Below are 18,866 nucleotides of genomic sequence, written 5' to 3'. Positions count from 1 at the left end.
GCTATGTAAAATGTGACCACAAGGTAAGAGAGGTGAGAGGGAGAGTGAATGTAGGAAGCAGAGGAACAATGAACACAGAGACCATGACTTAGATACATCATCCTGTTTTAACACAAATATCTGCATAGCTTGTACCCTTGCTTCCTTCAGGTTTCTGCTGAAATACCACCTGACCAGTGAGATCTTCCTGACCATCTATCAAATTAACATCCTCTACATCACAAACTATATTTCTGATATATTCATTTACTGTCTGTCTCTTAGCTGTTTAAAAGACATTTTCTCGGGGCTGGGGATTTAGCTCAGCTGCATAAGCGCCTGCCTTGCAAGCAGGCAGTCTGAGTTCGATCCTTGGTACCGAAAAAAAGGAAAAAGACAAAAAAAAAGACATTTTCACTTTTGTTTTCCACTGTTGGATTCTCAGTACTTAAAATAAAGGCACATAAAAGTTATTCAGTAAAATTTTGCTGAATTAATGAAGGGATCGATGGATGCACAACAAGTTAAATCAGTATGACACACTATGCAATGATCTAAATGAGAAATAAAGGTATATCAGCAATTCCTTTTTTTTTTTTTTTTGGGTACTGAGAATCAAACTCAGGACCTTGCACTTTTCTAGATAGGCATTTATGCCTGCTGACCTATATTTCCAGCAGCAATTCCTTTTGAAAAACTTCGTAAGTGTTATGGTGTCAGGAAATCTCTCTGTGTTTTCTGAAAGAACGGAAAATCAAACGTGACTTAGAAAACAAAATCATCTCTTATTTTGGCAAGCATAAAATATGAATTACAGGAGGAGGGAAGAGTAAATTGTTCAAGGAAACTCTGGTTAAATTTCTCCTTTGAATTTGAAAAACCTGATTCTCACCATAAATTTAATGATCATCTGGGCAATAAAATGAAGAAATAAATTGTGAATATTAACAAATGTTCTCACTAGCTAAATTTCATATAACATATGGAACCCAAAAATAATTTCAAATTGCAACATACGAACAAAGACAAAATTCAGATTACAACAGATTACACAATATTTTAAAATCTCCTTACAAAACTTTTATCTGAAAAACGGGTAACCAGCTTGCCATTCAGTAATACTAACAGTGTCCAGAAAAGAATCTGTATAATAAACTTAATTCCTGTTAAGTAACATCTGTATCTAGATGTCATTTCTGCTGATCATTTCTCTTCTAAGAGAGGTTTTACAAAGAATAAGAATGACTCCCACTCTCTGAAGTTGATATTACATCATGGGCAAAATCCACTAGTTGGCCCTCCCCCTTCCAAAACTTTGGAGATTCAGTTCTACAATGTAAAAAACGCAGTTGAGAGGAGGACTAAAATCAGCGAACAGCTAAACAATACATAATTTTGTTTAGGGTAAATAAAGATAAAAGGGCATAATTTGAACAAGTCCCTCTGCCTCTTGTGCTTCCAAGTTTTCTGCTTCTTTGCTTATTTTTGAATAACAAAAATTAACTTTGACCTTGAAGTCGCATCTGCTCTTGAAAAAATGTCTTAATTCACTGGCTTCTGCATGAGAGGGGCAGAAAAGACCAAAAGACTGCAAGGGAAACAAACCACGGGGCTTGGAAGGAGGAAAAAAAAAGCGAAGAGTGGAGGAAAGTGTTTTTGAAAAGTCGGAAGCTAAAATGAGGCTAGAGGAGGGTGGGGGGTGCGAGTGGAAGGAAATATCTGTGGTAGAGAGAATAATCCAGGCTCAAAAAGATTAGCGAAGGAGACCCACAATGAAGAGGACCGTGAAACGCGACCGAGGTCAGGAGGATAAAACAAGAGTCAGAAACTGCAGCAGGCGCGCGAGTTAGGGGGTGCGCGTTTCTGAGGAGAGAAGTGGCAGAATCATCCTTCATACAACATACTTTGTCACTGAATTCGTATCCTCCCCGCCCCCTGTTAAAACGAAAGCTTTCTCAGGATATACGGAGATTCATATTTACACTCACCAACACGAAGAAGGCAGCCACCACAGCGTGACCGGAAGAGTCAACTTCTTCAGATGAGCGGAAGTTTTAGCGTCCACAGCCCCTCCTTCGCCCCGCCCCCCACGTTCTTCCCCCCCACTCACTTTAGGCAACTTCCGGTGCCGCTCTAGCAACGGCTTCAATGCTTTCTCTCATTGGTTCTGTCATTAGCCAATCCAAATATGGACAGTGATGGAACTAGCTGGAAGAAGGAATCCGTAAATTTACAAATCCTGGCTTTAGTCATCCCAGGAACTAAATTTCTGCCAAACGCCAGCATACAATTTGTCACCCTTCTTTGATTAGCCTTACATATATCGAAATATCTTCCTTCAGCGTAGTCCCTTACCTCAGATATTGTTATCTCATTAAGATGTCTATCATTACATATTTACCATATTTGTTTATTCTGAAAAAATTATTTTTATTAGTGGCATATTATAATTGTAATGGTTTTTTAAAATCTTAAATCTGAAATAATTTTTATCTTTGAATGTTTTCTAGAGAGTTAGCTGCCACATTCAAATTTCCAAATAAAAGCGGATTCATTTAGAAAGTATTCCTGTAAACATACATATTCCTCAAGAAAGAAAACAAATAAAAAACGTGTCAATATTAAGAATAAACCTTAATCTGACTGGAGACCTTCAAAACAAGTTTAGTATTACTGCCATTACTTCCAGAAAGCTCTTTTTGGCCTAAAATCCATACCACAATTCTCCACTGTTTGGGTTATTTTCAGTAACTCCACAAGTATACACTTAGCACCTACCATGTCTCACACACTATGCTACACCCAGAGGCATTGCACTGGGAGCCCACAACCTAGGGACTGAAAGTGAAAGGTATTTACTAATGTTTGTTGAATGAATAAATGATCAAAATGTAGTCAGGACAATGATGGTGACTAGCATAAGGTTCTTCCCTTCGCCAATATTTTTACAATTCAACAATTTCAGCTGGCATAATAGTGCATGCCTGTAATGTCAGCTACTTTAAAGCTGAGGCAGAAGAATAGTGTTATGGATTTAAAAAATGATGGTCAATTTAATACCAGCTGAACTAAATCAAATCTGAGTGTAGACATTCTGCCTGAGGAAAGTTGCCAGCATAAATAGAGATGTGGAGAAGACTAGTGAGGTGTTGTGGATTTCTCTAAGTGTTGCTGTTTGAGCTATTGGTTCTCCATGACCAGCTTCCCCAATGTGAATTTGACCTTTATCATCGGAGGAGCTTGGGACCTTGTTGGTGAGAGCAGCTGTGGTTCGCTTTGGGGTAGCTGTGGTCGTCCATGAAGCATCACTTCTGGTTCTGGAGGGGAAGACATGTGCCATTTAAGCTCTAGGACACAATCGCCATGCTGCCTTTCTGGCATGTTCGACGGTTTTTATCTTTGGAGGACCTCGAAACTCCATATCGCTAAGAAATGGCTGTAGTGCTCTTCAGGGCATCCCTGGTTCTTTTTATGAGAATGACTTCTCTGCTCCAATGTAGAACCCTCAACCTACCAGCACAGCTCCTTCATCCCACTATATTGATTTTCAACCTTCCACTGCTGACCTTTAGGCCTTCCCAGCATGGATCCTTAAAACAGACTGGGGGCTGGGAATTTAGCTCAGCGACATAAGTACCTGCCTTACAAGCAGGCAGTCATGAGTTCCATCCCCAGTACCAACAAAAAGGAAAAAGACAAAAAAAAAAAAAAACAGACTGATGAGAGTCTACTCATGAGCTTTAGAACTACAATTGGACTCCGAGGAGTCATTGTTATGGACTCTAGATTTTCACCTGGACTCATGCAGGACACTGCTGTGAGATCTAGGCCCTTGGCTGAATATTCTGAATCTTTAGTGTTGTAGACAGATTTCCTGCACTTTCTTGTGTTAAACTCTGGGTCATCATCATAAAATAATATTATAAATTCCGTGTCCTGATTTTAATTGTTCTCCTCCCAAACCCTGAGTTCAACATGCAGAAAGTTCAAAAACAGCCTGGGAAAGTTAGTGAGACACTGTCTCAAAATTTAAAAAAAAGTAAAAATTGCTGGGAGTGTAGTTCAGTGATGGAAAACTTGCACAATCCCCTGGGTTCAATCTCCAGTGCTACCAAAAAATTTTTTTCATTCAACTACCATATTTTGAATACACATTCAATTCAAGGTTTCTGTTTCTGATACTGCCCATACAAAGAATAATATACAATTCTACATTTTAAGATGCTTTTCCCGGGAACATACACAATTAACAGCATTCTAAGGTGATAAGAATAATTAGTAAAGTACAGACAGCAAAGAACTATAACCATCTCACGGACAATAAATCCTACAGACCTAAAAATCTTGGAGTCCTGAAGAGTGCCCCATAAAGATTTATTTCATGTTGAATGAATGATTGAGCAGATGTATAAAAGTGAAAAGCAACAGCAGAGTTGAACTACAGAGTGAAAAGAGAAGTGATAATAGATGAGGCTAGATATATAAGAGATCAAAAAGGGACAGGCCTTGTGTGTAATGGTTGCCTTCCACAGAATAATAGTATATTTAAGAACAATACATGCTAAATGGTAACAATGGCTACCAAAAAAATGCAGACAAGCTAGGTGGGGCAGCATACATCTGAAATTCCAGCACTAGGGATCCTGAGGCTGTAGAATCACTTAAGCCTGGGAATTTCAGACTAGCCTGGACAACACAGTGAGAATCTCTCTCAAAAATTAAAAAAAAAAAAAAAAAGAAGTAAAATCTTAGAAACAAAACAGCGAAGTAGGATAGCAGTAATGTGAGCTGAGGAAGTGGGATGGGGCTACCATTCCAAGACAACTCTAGGAAAAAATGATGCATGAGCAGCATTTATAGACTTAAAGCATTTCTCTCAGTCACCATATTGTTATCTCATTTCAGGCCTTATTCCATATTTCTGCTCAATCTCAAACTCCCTAGCATTACTACAAAAGCTTTGATGATGTTAATCTCTCTCTTACTCATTCTCTCTCCCTCCTCCCTCCCTGCCTCCTTTCTTCCCTATTTCCCTCTTTGTCTCTCTTCTCAGAATCTTCTTCCCTCAGATTCTCCTCTCCTAAGCCCCATAACCTTATTTGCAAAGTTCAACAAAGTCTCAAATTACTGCACTTTCACACTTACATACCTTTTAAAAGTCAGCTGACATTTCATCTCTTTCATAAAAGCTTCCTACCTTTCCTGCCCTAACCCAAACCAGACAACTCCTCCGATACTAGCATTCTATCTTATTCTTATCAACTTTGTATCATTCATTCAACATTGTTTTTGGTCAGGTACTATGTGGCTATCATTATTTGGGGCACTGAAAAAAATCTTATGTGTTAGAAAACAAGACAAGCAATAAGTCAAATAACATAATAAACTTCCTTGTTCTGTAACAGGGACCTTGCGCTTGCCAGGCAGGTGCTTATGCTGCTGGGCTAAATCCCTGGCACGAACTTTTAAAAATCGATATAATGAAACAACTTTTATTTTTATAAACAATTTTCAATGCCAGGTGCCCTTCAGATTCACTAGGAGAGATTTTTGTCTTTCTTTTATTCAATAACAATGCAAAAATGAATCTAAACTTTAGGGGTAAGGCAAGGCATATCATATGCAATATATGTAATATCTGTAGAGCTCATTAAAGTGTCTATTGCACAGAAGAGGTAGAGAACTACTATCCTACAGGCTGAAACGATTCCACAAGTAGAGTCAGAGAAACGATTCTACAAGTAGAGTCTGAAAAAGTTATGGAAAACAAGTAAAATGATGAGTACATGTATCAGTCTAAAAAACAAATATAGTATTATAAAATCATAATAATTGCCATACATGCTGGTGCACACCTGTGATCTCAGCACTCAGGAGGCTGACACTAGAGAATTCACCTAATTCCAGCCCTGACTGAACAATGTAGAGAGTGACAGACTCTATCTAAGAAAGGAAGAAGGGTGGGAGGATAAACAAGACACTGGCTCAAAAAATAATCATAATAGTGAGAACTGAGTTGTGGAGCAAAAGAAAAAGGTGACTATGAAGAAAACTATCACAAAACTCAGGAAGGGTTGTAAATCAGAATTAAATTTCTTGAGAGTGGTATTAATATGCTTTTGAAGCTTAGACACTGCTAAGTTAAACAACAAAAATAAAATTTCAAGAATAACCATTGAAATGGCAGAAGCAGAGTGTCAGAAAATAGGATAAGGAAAAATGCACAAATTCACACCAGTAGAAAAAGAAAATAGAATAGGACAAAAAAACCCTCTTATTATCTGTTAAAAAAAAACTATATATGTAGGTAAACAGAAAGACATGCATTGTGAGATACTGTTTCTCTCTGGTATAGGTGAGGCGAGGTGGGGATAATCTCATAGCTTAAATAGCTTTGTTAGTAATGATATTCTTAAGTTGAGAGATGATTCAAGAGTATTCATTATACTGTTGGTTATTATTTTAAAAATTTACTTCTATTATTTTGCATGTATCACATATCATAATGGAAAATAAAGAATAATTTAAAAACAATTACCAAAAAGTGAGAGAAAATAAAATACAATAAAAATTCTCCACCTTATACCTGACTCCCAGCCATGTCATTTCTTCTTATGGGCAACCTATGCTTTAAAAAAAAATTTACTCTTGTTCAATTACTGTGGAAATCAGTAGGGATATTCTTCAGAAAACTAGAATTAGAAATTCCACTTGACCCAGCCATTCCCTTATGGGTGTTTTCCTAGAAGAACTGAAAACATCACACCTCAGCAATATATGTGCAACCTTGTTTATAGCAGTACAGTTTGTAATAGCTAAATCTTGGAAACAACCCAAATGTCCCTCAACCAAGAAATGAACATATATATTAGAGTACTACTCTGCCATAAAGAAGAATAAACTTCAGACATTTCTAGGTAAATGGATGCAACTTAACACCATACTCTTCAGTGAAATAAACTGGACTCGCATGTGCAAACACTGTATTGCCTCCCTGGTGTGAGAAACTGAAAGAGTAAATAAGGACCCATGCACAATAGATTTTGTCAAATTTTTGAAGAGGAAGAAGAACTAGTGTGGCATAAGGAGGAAAGGAAGGTAGAAAAAAGGAAAAACGATTAATAAAAACAATAAAATGGAAACAAAGCTTTGTAAATAGGGAGGGAAAGAAGGGTTGAAAGGTGGAAAACGTATTAAAGCAAAAAGAAATCAAAGTATTTTATGTATGGATTATGTATTTTATGTATGGATTTATGAAATTCCTTATGGTGACTTTGATCATTATATATATCTAAAATATAACTGTCTTCTGGGAGAACAGGGGAGATAGATAACAGCAGCTATAGAGGCTCTCTGAGATAGCCAGCTTAGAATCCAGAAATGGTGTGGTGTGAGGAGTCCTAAGCAAGGGGAGATAAACCCTGCTGATCCAGGAATGAACTAAGCTGAGAGAAACCAACTGGAAATACAAACCTGGTGCTATAACTGGAACAGATAAACTCTCAGCACAGAAGATGGAACCTGTGCCTCTGGAAACCACATTTTGAATTTCCTGACACTGCTGCTGCATTTGAATTGGCACAACAGGGAGAGAGACACGCAAAAGCTCTGAGAGCGGGAATCAGCACAAACAGCGTTGAGAGCGGGACTGGCAGGGAGCCCTGCATCGACCTGCAGTGAGTGAGAGAAACAGGGACCCTTCCATAGAATAGGTGGCTCCAACAGAGGACATTCTGGGACCGGGCAGACTAGCCAGAATAGGATGGTACAGTGACTTTAGGTGGCATATTCTCCTCTCAAGCAGGATTGGTAGGGAGTGCTTGGCTTCGGTGATGCCGCTGACTAAGACCCAGTAGGCTAGCCCAAACCAGGTCCCCGCGCCTGGTGGTGCACCCTAGCAGTGAAGCCTTCAGTAGGTTGACCTGGAAGGGCAGGCCCAGCAGAGGTTGCCCAAGTCTGTGTCTCCCTAGTAGACTGTAATGGGTGGGAACACCTAGCCGGCGGATTCAAACAAACTGTAAGTGACAAAGAAGAAACTGGGCCTCCTATATACGTTTGTATGGAAGGAACAAAAAGTATGGGAAGAGGGAGCAAAAAGAAAGGGTCCGCAGTCCCCAATCCTGAGAACACTGATCCAGGAAAGGAAAATGCAAAGGAGAATGAGGACTGAAAACGTGCAATATCAGACACTGCACCAATAGACATAAAGCGATACCTCCGGAGCCTCATAGACGAGTTCAAAAGTGAAGTATTTAATGACCTAAAGCAAAGTATAAGTAGAATAGTTAGAGAAATGCTAAGCACTGTCCAAGGAGAAACAGATGGTGGCATGGAAGAACAGAAAAAAGGGGAGAATTTTGTGATGGAGAAAATAGATAAAACACAGAATACATGAAGCGGGTTCAAAGAGATTACCAGGAAACTAAAAACTCTATTGAAAGCTCGCATAACAGCTTGAAACAACTAAGGATAGACTATCTGAACTGGAGGGCAGATTTGTAATGTGGGAGCATGAAATGAAAAGCTTCTTAAAAATAACAAGGAAAAAAATAACAATAATACAAAGCCTAGAAGATGATAAGAGGATCTATAACTTAAGAATTAAGAACATAAAAGAAGAAGTAGGGACACAAACAAATAAACTAAAAAGGCTATTCACAGAAATAATCCAGGAGAATTTACTAATTTAGAAAAGATACTCAGATGTATGAGGCATACAGGACCCCAGCCACCTACAACCCAAACAGAGCTACACCCAGGCACATGATAGTCAAAATTCCAGAAATCCAGTATAAGAACAGAATATTAATAGTCGTCAGAGACAAGAAACAGATTGCTTACAAGGGAACACCCATCACAATTACAGCAGACTTCTCAGCACAAACCATCAAATCATGAAGAGCGTGGGGGAAATAATTCAAACTTTAAAAGATAATAAGCTCCAGCCAAGATTGATATATCCTGCATAACTGTACCTAGAAATGGATGGAAAAACAAGGTGCTTCCAGGATAAAGAGGAACTAGGGGAATAAGCAACCACCAATTCAACTCTACAGAGAATACTGCAGGACATTCTAAAAGAGAAAAATACCAAGATTCCAGAAACAGTGGCAGAGAGGCCACAATGAATGGAGCAGAAAGTGAAATGAAGAAGACAAACTGACTACTAATGACAGAAAAAGAGCTCAACAGAAATGAGGCAGAGAAGGTTGGATGGTAGGAATAGCTATTTTGGAGAAAATAAGACATCATAATAGCTAGTGCTGATTTAGTATCATCTTGTATTGAAGTCCCATCAAGCTTTTGTTCTTCTGTCTCCATTGGTCTTAACATGTTGTATCTTATTGGATTTTATTACATGTGATAATATAAACAAAAACTTTTATAGACAATGAGATTATACAGAAACCATTGTTTATTTTCTGGTAGTTGGTTCTAAATACCCTGTAATACTGTCATTCTCTTGAATGGTTTTACATTGTCTTGATTTGTTTGGTGCTACAATATACGAAGTTATACTCAAAGATTTCAAGGAAAGAGACACTATGGTAATTACGTTTATGTTGGGATATCTTGTGGTGAAACACTATTTTGCTTAAATTGTTATGTTTTTACCTGCATTGTTTTGTTGTTATGCCCTCTTTTATCTTCATGTCCTTTTTTATTATTTATTTTTTTATTTTTATCTTTTTAATTAAGGGAAAAATGAATGAAAGATAGTAAGATATACTATAGTAACCTACTTTGATTTCCTATTAACTTGATTTGAAACTCTGTATTGCTCTCACCATCTTGTTTTGACTAATTTTCCTCTATTCTGTTTTGCTTGATAGTATCAAGTTCAAAAGTATAGGCAACAACTGTGAAGACAAAAGATTCATTATGACACCCATTCTGGTTGACTATTGTCTTCTTTTGAAATCCTGTAATGTCTCCAATGTTTCAGTTTTATTCTATACTGTTTTGTTCAATTTTATTACAACTGATGATATAGGCAATTCTTTTTAAGATAGCAAGAGGCATTATGGTAACCATAGTTGATCACCTTGTATTTTGTTTTTACATTATGTATTATGTCCATCCTTTTGATTTGACTGACTCTGTTCTGTTATGTCACATTTGGTTTTACTATCTTAAAAAAAAGTAATAAGAACTGTGGGAGTAATAAAACCCAAAATGTGTAATTGTCATTGTACAAAAGAGAGGAAAAGAAAGTGCTCTAAAAAATATAACTGCATGTATATTTAAGTGTATAAGATAGATAACCATATTACTGAGTTTTGTTGGATCATTGAACAGAGCTGTTTGCAGTCTCACTGTTTGAACGTCCACTTTATATGTTTTAATTTTGTAACTTGAACAACTATTTCTAAGATGACAATATGTAATCTATTAACTGGTGATTTCTTACTGTTTAGTTTTTCTGAAATTCTGTATAACTTGTACCCTTTTTCTGTTTTTTTCTTTTTCTCCTTAAATACAATTAAAAAAATAAATGAAGTGTAACTATAAACAATAAAAGATTTACTCTATAAGTATATTTTATATATATATTATAACATATATATGTTACATACTAGCTAAAAGATGTATTATTTTAAGTAAGCATGCATTTCACATTAATATATAAAAAGATTCTTCATTCCTTTAAATTAACTTAAAGTGAATGATTTCTTTAGTGCATGTAATTCTACTAGCCTTAACACAGTAATAGAATCCTGTGACCACACTGCAATCCAGAACAGTCCCAGAGCCCCACAAAGCCAATACTGATGCTATACTATTTCAGCCACATAATGATTACCATCCCTAAATACTGGCAAAGATCAATCTATTCTATGTCAACACACAATAAATGACTTTTAGAGACAGGGGTTTTTTTGTTTGGTTTTTTTTTTTTACTTAGAATGCTTTTGAGATTTATTCAAATTGTTGCGTATTTTAATCACTTAACAGATTTTTTATGGATGTAACAAAAATTATTTATTCATTCACCCATTTAAAGACAACTGAATAGTTTCCAGCTTTTGGGATAAAGCAGCTGTAACATTCATATGCAGGTTTTTGCATGAATATAAATTTGAAGTTCTCAAAAGAAGTGCCTAGCAGTTGGATTGTTAGTAAAAACATATGGTATAAAACTTAATTAATAAAAAAAGAAAAAACATACAGGATATGGATGTTTAACTTTATTAAAAAAAACTGTCAAAATATTTTTTTCTACCTGGCTGTACCATTTTGCATTCCCACCAGGAACATATAAGATTTCTAATTGCTCTACATTCTTGTCAGCACTTGATATTCTTCATATACTTTTATATACTTTTACTACCATTCTAACAGGTAATATGATTTTCTTGTGAGATATATATATATATATCAGTTCACCATATATATGTATATATATATATATATATATATATATATATATATATATATATACATATATTTGTTTTTTTGACTGGGGATCGAGCTTTGAACTCACAATCTCACACTTGCCACTCAGGCACTTGTGCTGCTGAGCTAAATCCCCTACCCTAGTTCACCATATTTTTGAGGGTTTGTTTCTGAGCACTATCTTCTATAATCATCTCTTAACCAATAATGTGCTATCTTGATAAGGATGGTTTTACGTAAATCTTAATGTCAAGTAATATGGTATCTTCATATTCATTCTTCGTTTTCAAAATTATTTTGACTAATTCCTCTGTGAACTTCCAGGAAGATGACAGAGTGTAATCAACAGAGAAAGAGCCTTTCTGAAATTTATTGTCCAAACACTGGAATATTGCAACATAAGAAAGGAGGAAGGAGGAAAGTGGGGCTCCTTGATCTGGGAAGGCCGTGAAGCAAGAAATGAAGCTCACTGGGAGAGCAAAGAGAGAAACTTCAACATAGAAGAATGAGGTAGTAGATGGCATCTGAGTCAGAAGTCTCTGGGTGAGTGGAGCAGTTCAAACCTGTGAACACACAGGGACTGCTGGCAACTCCAGAGGCCTCTATGGGGAGATAGAGCAGTGGACATGGAGGACTGCACTGGATGGCAGTGAGGACTATGGGATCTGACATCCCATGGGAGAGGGTAATTGGTTGGGAGATCTCATGGAAAGGTACTGACAGAGCTCAGAACTGAGAACAACTGCTGGTTCTATCTAGCAGCTCCAACTGAGTTCAACCCCACAGAAGGTACACTAACTGTTGTGGGCAGAATAGGTCTGGTCTCAACATCACAACTAGAAACCCATCTGAACTTCAGGGAAAATAAAGGTTCAGGCTCTCTGAGATTATCCATTACCCCACTGTGAAGCTAGTTCTGGCTTGCTGGGATAAATAAACATGGATCTGAACTCCATCTCTTCACATTGTCTACCAGTGATAGCAGAGACAAACCTTGAAGTGTACATTTTTTTTCTCTCTCTTTTCTTGTTTTTTTCCCTCCTTGTTTGATCTTGTTGTTATGAGTGTGAACATGGTTTCTAGTTTTTTGTGGTTATGTTCTGTTCTCTTATTCCTTTTATTTCTTCCTTTTCTCTTTCCCTTCTGTCTTCTGCACTAGTTTCCATAAGTCTGCACGATCCTTTTTTGTCCTCCAGTCTTGCTTCTAATCTCTTCCTGTTCTGTTTTTCTATTTTTTCCCCAACCCCTTTTTAAATTTTCTCCCCTGAGGGTAAAATTAGCATGTTGAAGGCTTATTTACTACCTACTAGTTTCTGCTTTGTTTTAGATTTTGTTATATAACCACAAATCTGGTTCATATGGTTAAAGGTGACAAAGTAATGGTTACCTCAGTTTGTCATTTTCTAGGCTATGTTGGTTACTGTTGTTATTGATGATTGTACCACTTTGCCAAAGTGACATAATTGTTCTTACCAGCTCTCCTTCCTGGTATTCCAAGACTGAGATTCACTAAGAGTCACAGAAAACACTATGGGCTAGTGTCAAAAAACCAGGAGCTGGGCCAAGCAGAAAGCAACTTCTCATCCCCAACAAATTAAAGACATCATGGCAGAAAACTTCCCTAGCTGGGAAAAAGAATTTGATGTACAGATAAGTGAGGCATATAGAACTCCAATTAGCCATGATCAAAAAAATCTACATGTAACTTGGAACTCTGTGTAACCAAATCCATTTGTTCAACAACTTTTTGCCTTCTCCTTTGTTGATTCCTTACTGAATTTGAATGCCCTCAAAGATATTCATTAGCCTCAACATTTATATATTCAAAAGTTTAGACTTCTGGAAAAATGTGAGGGAGCTCTATAGACTCTGTAGACCCTATAATCTATAACTAATAAAATTATTTTTAAACCAACCACTTAGCCAGGTTTGGTGGGAAAACACTTGTATTCTCAGCACTCAGGAAACTAAAGCAAAATGATTCCTGTGAGTTTCAGGCTAGCTTGGACCACATTGTGAGTTTAAGATCAGCCTAAACCTTGTCTCAAAAAATGAAAAATAAAAATTTAATAAAATAAAACAGCCACTTGAAGCCTCTGGAAATTTCACTAAGAATTTAAAGCCAAAAAAGCATTTAAGAAAATGTAAAGTTTAGTGAGAATGATTAAAGTCTATAGCACTTGAGCCATAGCTTGTTTCTTCCCTTCCCTGTCATGATCAGTGTGATTAAAACTACAATTTGGGTTTGTTGATCAAGTGTATATGGCTTCTTCTCCAGTCCTAAAGTCAAGAGCTATGTTTTCTTTACCCAGAAAGGACAGGGGCTACCAGCTGTAGTATTTCTCACCCATCATACAAGCTCCATGTTATAAAAAGCCTAAATTCCAATGAGTGTAGCTAAAAGATTCAGGGAACCCTTTTTCAACCCAATCACTGCTTTTGGGGTAGAGACTGCACCTCAACTATGAAAGGTCAAAAATGCTGAGATCTTAATATCTTTTGCCCAGATTTACTCATAGAGGGAAGGTTTCACATTGGTATAAGGAAGTTGACTGCACTATAGGCTACTGCCCTGTCCCAGTACTCAGCCCATAAAACAGGGACTTTGCTCTCAAAGAGGTAGTCCATAGTCCCCACTCCAAACTCCAGGGCAGAAGTACAAGGATTTTGTCTAGGAGGAAGACTGGCTATAAGAACAGAGAGCTTTAAACAATTGCCAATAAAATTGATTTTATATGGAGAAGCATATGGTAAGTTCAAGCCTAAGAATAATTTCAAAAACCATGTTTTTGAAGCTAAGCATTAAGAATAGCCTGGTAAATTCATGAAAGCAACAAAATAAGCTATAAACAAGCTAGTTTTACAAAAAAAGAATGAAATAAAGGGATAGCCATCAAGAATCTTCCTGCAGTCAGAATAAACTTCAGAGATTAGCCTTAAAAACTATCTCTGGGAAAGGTTGAATTTCATTGGAACATACTGTATTTTATGCCCCAAGGTATTTTCAAAAACAATTGAGCAAATCAGCCAGCAAGTAGTAGAACCTAATAGCACAGAGTGATACCAATACAGGAAGACAGCTAGACAGAAAGATCATGAACAAAGAGAATAAAGCATTCAAAACTTATGAGATATACAATGAAATAGGAACATGTGACTCATGTACAGGAATTAAAAAGTGGTAACAGAAATTGCCAGTGAGATGTTCCTCATTAATAGATAATATATTTTTTAATTTAAAGAAAAAAACAGAAAAAAGGTAGAAATAATACAGAATTTCAAAAAATAGTAACACTAAGAAATCAGCAATTGATAAATTACATATTGTCATTTTAGAAATAATTGTTCAAGTTACAAAATCTAAGCATAAAAAGTGGACGGGCACTCAAATAATGGTGGTACAAACCATTCTGTTCAATGATCCAACAAAAACTTAGTAATATGGTTATCTATCTCACACATTTAAACATACATACAGCTCAGATAATATCTTAAATTGGCCATTATAAATAAATTCAAAGAACCACAGGAAACCGTATATAAAGATAGAAATGAAGTAGGTGTGGAGTTCCTTGTGATACCAAATGAATCAATGTCTATTCCAGTTGACTCAGAAGGTGAAAGACTACTAAATCTGAGAAGCCAAAACATCATGAATATGGGATGTTTTGGCCCCTCATGCAAAGATAGAAAGCAAAAGCACTCTGTAGGGGACAATCAGATAAAAGTTAATTATTCAACCAAACTGTTACTATGCATTGCTTGCCTCCTTGCTATCTAAAACAAACATCTGCACTAAGCAGAACTCTTTGCTTTGTTGTTACTCAATAAATCTGGAAGTTTGACACAGTTCAGGGCCCTCTGACAAAGGTATTCTCTGTCTTTCATGCTTTCATTCAATTTCCACTGTTTGCTGGCCTGAACCTGGCAGGTAGGTTGATAACATTTCAAAAAATATAGTGAATATCAATTAGGATATAGAAATTAAGGAACAAAAAGCTAAGAATTTCAGAGTTGATAAAGTACATTAAGGGAAGTGAAAACTTTGGAAAGGAAGCTCAATAGTAACTTGGGCAGGAAAAAGGAAAATCAACAAATTTGAAGACAAATCAACTGGAATTTTTCCATCTTAAGATATAAAAAGGAAAAGCAATGAATAAAAATGAACACAGCCTCAGAGAAAGGTGGGGTAACATTAATTCCACTAATATATACATAAGAGCTGTACAATAAGAAGAAGAAGAAAAAAAGAGAAGAGGGAGCAGACAAAGTATTCAAAGAAATGTGTGACAAATTCCAATTTTTACTTAAAAAATTAATCTGAACATCTAAGAAGCACAATGAACTCCAAGCATAATAATCAGAAAAGTAGTCATAAACAGAAAAATGCTGAATGGAAAAGAAAACAGTGAAAGTAGGATAAAAATAAGCCAAGTTTGGTAGTGCATATCTGTAATCCCAGCACTCATAAGGCTGAGGTAGGAGAATTGTGCTAAGTTTGAGGCCAGCCTAGGTTATACAGTGAATTCAAGACCAACCTGAACTATACAGAGAGACCCTGTCTCAGAAAACAAGAGCACAGTAACAAACGAACAAAAAGAAGGAAAAAAACCCTCATCATATACAAAGGATTCTAACAATACTATAAATTCACTTCTCATCAGAAACAATAGAAGCCAAAAGACAGGAGGATTATATATACAAAGTGCTAAAAGAAAATAAAATTACAAGGTATCTGACATTCAGAAAAGTTGTCATTAACTTTATCGTTTTCTCTGCTCGTTTAAAAATGAATTATATCAAGACATATATAATTTGGAGGAAGCTATAAAATTTATAAATACAGTATAATACCCAGTAGAAGCACATGAAATGTGGGTGGGAGCAAAGCTTATTACAATGAAGGAATCACCTAGATAGTAACTTGAATTCATGTGAACAAATTAGAAACTGAGATGATAAATTTAAAAGTTAGTGTAACAGAGCTGTATATGTTGCTCATTGGTAGGTCATGTACGTAGCATGCAGAAAGCCCTAGATTGAATCCCTAGAACCAAAAACACTTTTTAAAAGTTAATATAACAAACACTATAACATAAAATTACTCACCTGTCATCTCTTAGATTCTTTATAAGGCCTACCACTAGATACAGTAATAGGCAAAATTAGCAGTTAAATATTATTGGGTTTATAGCATATATAGATGTGATTGTATAAAATAATGGCACAAATCTCAGGAAGAGTAAGTAGCACTACATAGAAGTAATAATTGCACTAGAAATTCAGGAAAAAACTGACCTAAAAATAAAGATTGTTTATTTTCTAAGCATAAAATAGTATACCCGTACTTTTTCCATAGCATCAGGCTGCTTTTCATTATCTGAGTCATGATTATAGTTTCACTTACATTACTTAGTTTCCCTTTTACCTACTGGAATACTATAATGGGAATGACAAATAACTGGTAACAGTGAGCAATGAGATCAGAGTGGACTTTAATGCTAACTGGGAAAATTTCAATATTTGACCCTGATATGCTTTGACAAAAATTATATACTCTGTAATGGCCATATAAAAAGAAGAGAGAGGGATAAGAGAGGAAACCCCTGAAATGGAATCTACTTCTGGAAGACAGGGATTGATAGTTGAGTAGTAGCAATACAATTGTTCAGCTTTATACTGACTCTAACTTAAGATTTTTTAATTTGCATAATTTTATTTCTACTCAGTGCTTATTAAGCACTTTACAATTTATCATTTTTAATTTTAAAAGGAATAAAACTGAACAATAAAATGAAACAAAATAAAACAGTGACAAGACAGTAGGAAATCCACAATAGTTACTCTATCACATATTGTTATCCTCTAAATAGTTGCTCAGACTATTGGGTTTAGGCTTGCAAAATCAATCAAACAATATAAGTGTTAGGATGTTTCTTTATTTCAGTTGTTATCATCTCAGCCTGTTTTCCTCCAAATAAGCTAGTTGCTTAATGGGGGTGGAGAGTGGGGTCTTCTCTCCCAGCCAGAACACTGGCTGCTCACTGTGGGTGGGGGGTGGCCTCCTTCCTGATTCATCCCAGTCATCAGGGCCACTGCTGGTGCACAGGTGGACTGTATGCCTTCCTTCCTGGTTCTCCCCAGCCCATATATATCTTAATGGATACAAAATACTTTTCTCCTCCCTCTCTTTTTCTGCTGGTTATATTTTATTATGGGGCAAGTGACTAAATTGGAGATTTAACCCAGAGGATGCTGTATCCCTGAGGTATATACCCTGAGCCTTTTTTCATTTTGAGACAAGATCTCCCTGTTTTCCCTAAGCTGGATCTGGACTTTTGATCCTCCTGCCTTAGCTTCCACATTGCTAAGATGATAGGTGTATACCCATTTGGCAATAAGTAATACTTTGTTTTTTGGATTTTTTTTGAGGCGAGGTCTCACTATGTAGTTCAGGCTGACCTTGGACTCTCTTATGTAGCCCAGGCTGGCTTTGAACTCATAGCAATCCTCCTGCCTCAGGCTCCTTCAGAGTCTCTAACATAAGATTTTTTAAGTTTCAAAAAACCCACAAAATAGCTACCTTTTAATAAAACACAGTAATAAGAGAAATTTTTAGGAGTGCTCTAAAGTTTAATATCTTGATCTGTTTGGTAATTGTACACATGTAAATAATTAAACTGAACACACATGAATAGTGCATATTGTTGCATGTAAAACACCTCAGTTAAAGCAAATATTTCTTTTTCTGTTGTAGACAATATAAAGCAAAAACATCAGATTTGTCTTCACAGCTGAGACGACAAAAAACATTTTGACTACTATATATGAAATAGTTTTGAAGACACTGCAGGTCCAGAGATAAAGTAATGAAGAACAGTGAACCCTGAGTAACTAAAAACAAATGAAGTGAACCTAAAGATTGTCCCAGTGCATTGCCCTGAGAAGCTTTCTGAGCTGTAGTTCATTGAAGGGACAAGACTGAATTTCAGGAGACAAAGTTGGTTAGCATATGCAAGAGAGAGTAACAGATAAGAGACAGCTACAGAGGTAAAACTCCATATATTTACAAAGATTTCCCTCAGCATTCAGGTTGAGAACTGATCAAATCATATCATATATATGAGGAAAGTGTCCAAGTCTAGGTAGTGAATCACCCAAAATAATTAGAATTAACAGTGTCTAGGATAAATGCAGGATCAAAAATAATGCCTCTTTCTACCAGCCACACTAGAAAACCTCAAAAATCATGGAACATTAGGTAGAGAACACAAAATGTAGCTTCACTAGTGGAAAACAGAGTTCAATTATATACTATTTTAGTTCTGTAACAAAATTAAAAGTGTAATGCAAAGGGATCAAACTATTTCCAAGTACCTTAATTATGCCCGTCTTAGTTATTTTTCTCATCGTTGAAACAAAATACTCAATGCCCCAAATTAGAGGAAATGTTCTGTCAGTACATAATCAGCTGGCTCTAAGGCAGGCTG

The 18,866-nt window shown here is 36.3% G+C and overlaps 1 protein-coding gene across 6 annotated transcripts in view; it reads right to left on the bottom strand.

Moving 5' to 3' along the window:
* The window catches only part of LOC100732618 (melanoma-associated antigen D1), a 119,400-nt gene extending 117,336 nt beyond the window's left edge, over nucleotides 1–2,064 (bottom strand). For 4 of the 6 annotated variants that reach the window (XM_063245863.1, XM_013159020.3, XM_004999939.4 and 1 more), the window contains exon 1: nucleotides 1,968–2,061. The gene's annotated coding sequence lies outside the window, so the exon portion shown is untranslated. Of the gene's footprint in view, nucleotides 1–1,967 lie in introns of all 6 variants that reach the window. The other 2 variants (XM_003461975.5, XM_013159025.3) reach the window with 2 other exon arrangements.
* Nucleotides 2,065–18,866: the final 16,802 nt, after the last annotated feature.

The sequence above is a fragment of the Cavia porcellus genome, unplaced genomic scaffold, assembly GCF_034190915.1.
Source record: "Cavia porcellus strain 051 isolate PalLab524CR breed Dunkin Hartley unplaced genomic scaffold, mCavPor4.1 scaffold_3, whole genome shotgun sequence".
Lineage (NCBI taxonomy): Eukaryota > Metazoa > Chordata > Mammalia > Rodentia > Caviidae > Cavia > Cavia porcellus.
Note: the sequence above shows the minus strand (reverse complement) of the source record. Positions and strands in the feature narration are given on the sequence as shown.